An 8,607-nucleotide genomic window follows, 5' to 3' on the forward strand; every position below is an offset into this window, starting at 1 on the left:
TTTAGAACTTATAGGTATAAAAAACGAATTTGACTTTTATCACAACAACAAATAAACAATGATCGATTGTCAAGGAAACGATTTCATAAGCAATTAAATTGTAATATACAGGGATGGCCAGAAGTACGGAATAAAATTCATATATTTTGAATGAGTTAATTTTTTTAAAACGCCGAAACACGTTAACTGATTTTGATTTTTTCCCATCTTTCGGTTATATAATAATTAATTTTTCTTCAACCCACTAAACCCCAGCTACCCCTACTTTTTTGCAAATGGAAACATAAGGCATGAGGGGGCTCGTTGAAAAGCTTATAGAAATCCGAATCCAGCCACACCCAAGTTTTATTTTTTCAGTAACAAGTTTTTTTTCATTTAGAAATTGGAACAACTAGATAATTTACAAAAATAAACCCAGTGTCGCAAATGCTGAAAATGTCCTCCATTCACTATTTGGCATTCTCCAAGACGAAAGTAAAAGCTGTCTATAGCATTCTGAATGACTTCAGCTGGTAAATTATGCATCTCCGCCTTAATCTTGTTCTTTAAATTATCAATATTATCCGGTCTGTCCTGGTACACTCTTTCTTTCAAATATCCCCAAAGAAAATAATCCAGGGGTGTTAAGTCGGGGGATCTTGGCAGCCATTCAACTGTACCCCGTCTACCAATCCAGCGATTTGGAAACATTTCATCTAATTATCTTCGAACATCAATACCAAAATGTGGGGGAGCGCCATCTTGTTGGAACCAAATTCTTTCATTCGGTATATCTGGATCAATTTCTCGTTGAAAACCATTATTGTCGTCACACCGTCTCATCATTTCCTCACAAAATTGTAATTGCCTATCATAATCGTCTTCCAAAAGCTCTTGGACAAGACATACCTTATAGGGGTGGTATTTCTCTTGTTTCAGAAACATTCGAATGGCAGTTCGAGAAGCATCGTGATTGCGGGCCAATGAAACAGTTGAAGTATGAGGATTTTCAACAAGTTCTAATGCAATGTCTAATTTCTTTTCTTCAGTCAAAGCACGTGCCCATCCAGTTTTGGGCAAAGTCTGTACTGTACCGTGTTCCTCAAATTTGTGAAATATTTTACTAACTGTCCCTTGCGAGGTTTGGTTTTCGAGATATTTCGCATTAAATAAATCTCGCACTTCAGCCTGACTTATTATTTTGTCTCCACATCCAAGCAATATCAAGATTTCGATGTGTTGCTTTTCCGACACCATTGCAATTCAGTAAATAACTTGATTTGACACAGTAGTAACGTTTCGAACTCCAATTTACAACTAAAACGAAAAATTAACGAGAAAGTCTGGCAAGTAAGTGGTGCCAAAAAAACGCAACATAAAAAATATATCTTTATTTTATTCTGTGCAAATTCATGGAGGATAACACTGAAGATAATTAAATTTTATTTCACTTGTTAAGTAGGTGTTTTATACAACCCTAAAAACCTTGCTATTGAAAAAATAAAACTTATTTATTTGGAATGACTGGATTCGGTTTTCTATAAGCTTTTCAAAGAGTCCCCTCATGCCTTATGTTTCCATTTGAAAAAAAAGTAGGGGTAGCTGGGGGTTAGGGGGTTGAAGAAAAATTAATTATTATACATATAACCGAAAGATGGGAAAAAATCAAAATCAATTAACGTGTTTCGGAGTTTTAAAAAAAATTAACTCATTCAAAAGATATGAATTTTATTCCGTACTTCTGGCCATCCCTGTAGAAATGTTAGGTATGCATTAGTAAAATTTTCTTAGTTCATATTAATTAATTAATAATGTTTCCGATTTCAGAAAAAAAAAGTATGTGTACCTCGTAGTAAAAGCACATTCCTAGACTCAATGCTTGTTGGCAACAACGAAAAAAGGCAAGTATGTATGATATTTTTCGGATGTTTTGTGGTATCATTAGTTTGCCTAGTAGAATTTTTTGAGAATTAATATTTAAAGCCGGTATGTTATTTGTTTAATGCAAAAATAAAAAACCCGGGAAAAAACTGAATCATGGTTCTCCCCTTTTCTAATATGCGTCGGAATCTCCTCTTTGAAAGGTAGAATAAAATTCAATAAGGCACTCTCGTATCTCGAACATCCCACTTAAGCTGAATAATATATAAGGACTTATTGATATCGCGAATGTGGAAGGACTACCACGTTTTCTAGGATGAAACACTGCATATAACATGAAAAAGCTTACTAGTGGTATAAGATAGCTACTACAAAACTATCAAATATGTTTTCAAAACACTTTTTTGATTTATCGTTTTATTTAGTATATTAGGACACAGATTTAGCGGAACCTTCTCGACAAAACAGAATAATTGGTCAAATAAACCTTTGTTCTAAAATACATACTCCTTACAATTGGGAAGAAATAAATATATTTTCTTAATATTTCCAGTACATAAAGATTGTTTTGAAACTGAATGTAGTAACTGTTAACTGTAACTCTTCTGTGAGGAACCAACAAAATACTAGTAGTTAGGTGTACGGTAGCCACTGTGGTGACCTAAAAAAATGTTGTGCCGCTGACTAATATTGATTTCATTTGCAGCCACTATAATTCATAACCGTTCCTGTAATTACTTCACGGTAAATCCGTTGCTTTAAAAATTTCTTTACCGGACCAAACCGACCAATCCACCTACCACGAAAATGATTATTTAACCACTCTGTAACGAATCTTCCACTGTAAGGAGGTGCACAGTCATGTTGGAACAACATCTAATATTTAACGGGAGATCTTCTGGTACATCATGCAGAAGATGGTGTATGAGTGTGATTATTGAATTCTAGCATTTATTACTAACTGCTAAATGGGTATTGGCATGGTATAATCCAATACTATGTGGGGCATGTAGTATCTGTTTCCCGCAATATGACCAGCTAACAATATTGTCTGTGGATTTGTATAAACTCTGCATAGATTTCTAGATATGTAAAAATTTGTTTTATTTCATTTGATAAGACTTTTAAAAATAATTTTTTTGAACTTGTTTGAATTAGTTTAACTTTTTGAGAGATACATAAAACTAATTAAACTTATGGACCCAGAAGAAGGGGTGCAGGAATTTATGCACTCAGACCCAGATAGAATGCAAGCTACAGTCTGGGGAGGTTCCCAACTGTATTCCAAGCAGAAATTTTCACGATAATGGCATTATAAACGCAAACTCATTCTCGGATAGTGAAGCTGCAAGTAAAGCTTTAGGCACACACAAGATAAGTTCAAAAATTGTGTGGGATGCTGACTGAACTGGTCACCAATAATACAGTTAGACTGTAGAACTAGAAAGCGGATTAACTTGCTAGGAAGGGATTCGAGACAGAGTTCATTGGCCCGGAGCCCTTCTGCGGTACATCTCCCAGTGTGGACATGCGGGTTCTGGACAAATGGACTGTAACAGAACACAGGAAATACTGGACCTTAAGGCCAGGGGAACTCATGGAATATTCATTGAAAGAGCAAATGAACTGCTGAGCTTGAATAAATTCCGCCTCCGGAGAGTGACAGGACTCATAACGGGACACTGTCACATAAGCTAAAGCTTGTAGACAGTCCGGTCTGCCGAGGATGTGACTCGGCGGATGAAACTTATCAGCATATCCTAGGCGAGTGCCCGGGATTGCACGTAGTAGAATGACGCTGCTGGGGAGATCCTATTTGGAACCCAAGGAGCTGCCAGCAAGGAAGCTTTTGGACTTTGTTAAAACGACAGTACTACTTGCTGGATAGGACTTAGTGGGACGCACAATAGACCTAATAAGGCCGCCGTGCCATGGGACTTATCAGAACCAGCCACTAGAAAAGAAGAAGAAGAAAAATTAAACTTATTATAATAATTAAAGCCTTTAGGGTCTTATGAACATAATAAATCGGTCTGAGTGAAAGCTGAGTGAATGTACTTAATAATTTCACTCAATATTGGGAATTTTGTAATTTTATACATTTTTGATAATATTTGAACTAAAACTCTACATACAACATACTAATAGAGGAAAATTTGGAAAAGTGGAACATTATTGAATGAAATTGAGTGAAAATGAAGTGAAGTCCAATATTGTGTATCAACGCAACTATTTTGCGTTATCATGTTATGCTACTTACCTGTCTTGGCTGAATGGAAACAAAACATGCCATTTGCAATACCGATACTGTATCGAAACCAGTAGCTCATAGTGTCCTCCTGTGCCTCCTAATAAAAGTCAAACTGTAGAGTAAGATATACCGAGCGATGAAGATAACAATGGTGAAGACATGGAAGTTGACAATGAAATAAAATATGTTGGGTGTTGTTTACGTTTTAATTTTTTACTAATAAATTGTCGGTAACCGTACCTAAAAAATAGTACGTACGTAATGTGTCCGACATTTCGGCTTGCCTGAATTTTCTAGTTTGTATTATGATGTATTAAAGTAGTAAGAAATAATCTGCAACTGGACTAAAACTTTACAGATGGTGTCTTACAATCTTCCATGGTAAACTAAGCTATGTAGTATAACAACCCCGGGTTCGATAAAAAAAAATAAACGTAGTTGTGGCCAGAAATATGTGATCATCATAAGGAATACCCACGTTGTATACATCCATTTCTAATTGACCGGAAGGCGCTGGCTACTAACTTTAAAGAGGGAAAGTATGGTTTAATTTTATAAAACAAAAGCAGACTAGACTTAACTTTATTATTTACATACAACAGTCTTCAAATTAAACATGTGACAAATAGAATGTACAACAAAAATATTATCAACCATTTAACATAAAATGAGAGTGCCAGGCTCATCTAGAGCTCCTGTGGGGAAAGAGCATGGTAGAGAAACCCACGATCGTTGCTCTAACTACCCAAATATAAATACAAAACAACCTCTAACATTAGGCATAAATTAGGATCCTTTGCTAATTATAATTAACGTCCGACTCATTTAATGTGTCACTAAATATCTCCTCACTCGAATTAGACATACACACTTCCAAGTAAAACTGAAGAGATTTGGTGTTAGTTAGGTTAGGTTAGGTTAGGTTAGGTTAGGTTAGGTTAGGTTAGGTTAGGTTAGGTTAGGTTAGGTTAGGCAGGGCCGGAAGGTACTGGAGTCCCATACGGGAGGCAATCCAGCTATGAGTTGAGATTTCGGAAGATCTGTTTTAGCAATTCTTTTTTTGTATTTAATTATTCATTTTTTTCCAGATTCGTACCTCAAGGGCGAAAATGTTAGTAAATCCAACGAGGCTCGTATAGGCGTATGACAGAAAGTGAGCACAAGAAACGCTTTATTATTTTGTCACAGTGCCCGCCTATCATCTTATTCCCATCTCTACACTGTTCTCACTTCAACTATCTCGGCTTTCGTCCAGAATTTCCCACCTAAGCGTTTGTTTTTGCGCTTCCTTCTACCAACGGTCAATATTACGTTTTCATTATTATACAACACTCATGTAACAGGCGACGTCGAAGTTGATACGATAAGTATGGTTTTGCACAGCTACCATTATAATATTACTTGGTTCTAATGGATAACGCATCCTGAATAGTTAAAGATATCTATCAAGATGCTCCTTGGACAATATTTCTACAAAAGCAAATTAAATGAGGATAAAATTATAAAAAGAAATAAATGGATACCTCATTAGCAATAAAATGTAAACAAATGTATATAATATTATGTATTACCATTTGGTCATATACGGTTACTAACCATGAGTATTAATGGAATCAGACTATTTGACAATAAAGTATTGCACGCACAAAAAGTATTAATTAATTTAAGGCCAACCATTCATTAAAATTTTAAACAATGACATGAAATATCATAAAATGAAACCCCTTTCATGCATTTGCTTATTAAAGTTTAATCTACTAACGGCCGGCTAAAATAAATTAATTGTAATGTATTGAATAAATTTACATAAAGATTTAACTTATGTTCTGTGAATAATTCCGCTAAATTTTGTTTACATTTCCGAGCCAATTAAGGTTTAATGATTCTTTGTTATTTACACAAATCGTATCAGTTAATAGCTTTTCCAGAAAATACTTCGACGTTGTTTACACAGACTTTGCATGTTACGTGGGCACAATATACAAAAAATTTATTTTATTTTATCTGGAAAATTCTTAATGTATTTATTTATTAATACCAAGAGAATCCTGTCGTGTATTTGGTCTTCCCATACCGCAATTTGCAGAAAACTCTCATTTATGTCGAAATCTTCGTAAATTGTGATTCGGATCGATGGGATTTTGCCTCCGACGCCGACGGTTCTGCAAAGAGTTAAACGAGATTGTCAGATATCTCTCTCATAGCACCATCTATTGCGGATACTTGAGGGAGAGTTCGTCGCGTTAGTCGGCCCTTCTCCATTTTGAATGGTTATTCTGCTTAGAAGTTTAATAATAATAATAATAATAATAATTTTATTTATCTATATAGTACAATAATGTTTACTATTTATTACAGACACATATTACATATAGACAAATAGGAATAACGCTCAGTTCGCTGCATCAGCAGGGTACTGTTCTTCCGCGCATCCTAAAGAGAATAAACGATTCTAAAAAAATATATATTTTAAAATAGATGTGGGGACTAAAAAGAAAATATATAGCATATAAAAAATCAACAAATAATAGAGAAGTATCTTAAACTTGACTATTTAAAAAGTAAGATTTGAGAGATATCCTAAATTTGTAAAGCGACATTGGCATTGACATTGCTGCTGAGGTATTACTTAGATCATTATATAGTTTGACTATATTATGGGAGAAGGACCGTTCAAAGAAAGCGGTTCTATGTCTGGGCATAGATAATAAACCTTTNACGAATCCGGAAAACTGCTTTGGTTGTTCTAAATAAGAAAGGACGATTTCTAGGCATTGAAAGGCAATCAATACGCTTGAATTCGGGTTACGAGATACCAGAGCCGATTTTCGATCATAGTTCGTGGGAGTTCCGCGAATGAAATTGATTCACAAGGCCAGGTAGATGTAATTTACACATATATTGCGGAAGTGTTCAGCTTCAGTCGTAATTTATGTAACTTTTTCGAGTGATATCTTCTTGAAAGAAAGCAATATGTTACGTATTTTGGACACATTTCCCATATTTTTACAGCAACCTCGGATGTTCCGCAAGGGTCCAATTTGGGGTACCTGTGTTTCTTGTACTTTATTAATGATCTGTCTTCTGAGCTTAGTTGTAAAAATCTGTTATTTGCTGATGACTTGAAGTTGTTTTGTGAAGTTTAAGCTACTGAATACTGTAAGGAGTTGCAAAGTCAACTACAACTATTAGATAATAATTGGTGCACTAATAACTGTCTGCAATTAAATGCAATGAAAATATCCAAGGTTGTAACTTATACTCGCAAATTGCATCCAATAACATTTTATTACACTCTCAATTCCGATGTACTAGACAGGGTGGACTCTATTAACGACTTAGGTGTCTTGTTTGACTCAGGGCTAACATTTACTAAACATATTGACAAGATCACTTGCTAGGCTGTATCATACGCAACTGTCAGTCATTTTTTAATGAAACTGCTTTGAAAAGTCTATAATTCTTACGTAAGAGCTAAACTGGAATACTGTTCAATAATGTGGTACCCGCGCTATGACTTTCACTTGAAAATGTCTAAAAAAAATTTTTTAAATTTTTATCACTTAAAGTAAACGGTTTTTACCCAAAAATACGTTATAATCATACTATTTTACTTAATAGATTCAATTTTACTTCTCTGGAGTTTCGTAGAGTTCTATCTAGTGTCAAAATTGTATTTTATTTTTTTTAAATTAGAATACCCGGTTTTGCTGTGTTAGTTTATTTTCATGTTCTCGTGGAAATCGTACACTCTGTGCTAAGACATGGTCTAATTGTCTTAAGATGTCTCCAGTGCATATTGTGTGTCATAATTTTAATCCGATATCAAAATGTGATATTAATGTTATGGACCAAGTGATAAATCGGGCATTATACATAATGCCCGGTCATTATGTAAAATGCCCAATATGAGTGTGTAATTTGATAATAATTACTCAAATTATCAAATTGACCAGGCATTATACATATTGTCCATCACCTTTTGGGCAGAGTAATACAAACATATTTAATTACTATTTTTTTATTATTATTGTCATTTAACTTAAAATAAACTAAATGTTAAACAATTTAAATAATCAGACTCATTATTTGGATTAATTAGCAAGGACTTCTACATTAAGAATCCACTAGTTTCTGCATTTAAAACTTAAGGAAAGTCATATTAAAAATATAGGTAACACAAAACATATAAAATTTAAAACAAACATTTCACAACATATCTTTATTTTATAGAAGTTTTGACATATTATTATAAAACATAAAATAAACTAAAGTTTAAGCACTCAGACTCATTATTTGGCATAATTAGCATCTAATACGTTTCAACACTTTAAACTTCGTCCTTCCCTCCTCGCACCGCGTCAAATTTAGCTTTGTTATCAAATTGCCCAATTGTCACGTAGCAATATAATAATGACCGTGCAATGTGATAAATAATGAAGTTTAGATAGTAATTAATCACTTAGCCCGATAGAGCTAGACATTATTCATAATGC

The sequence above is a fragment of the Anoplophora glabripennis genome, unplaced genomic scaffold (assembly GCF_000390285.2).
Source record: "Anoplophora glabripennis isolate ALB-LARVAE unplaced genomic scaffold, Agla_2.0 scaffold289, whole genome shotgun sequence".
Taxonomy (NCBI): domain Eukaryota; kingdom Metazoa; phylum Arthropoda; class Insecta; order Coleoptera; family Cerambycidae; genus Anoplophora; species Anoplophora glabripennis.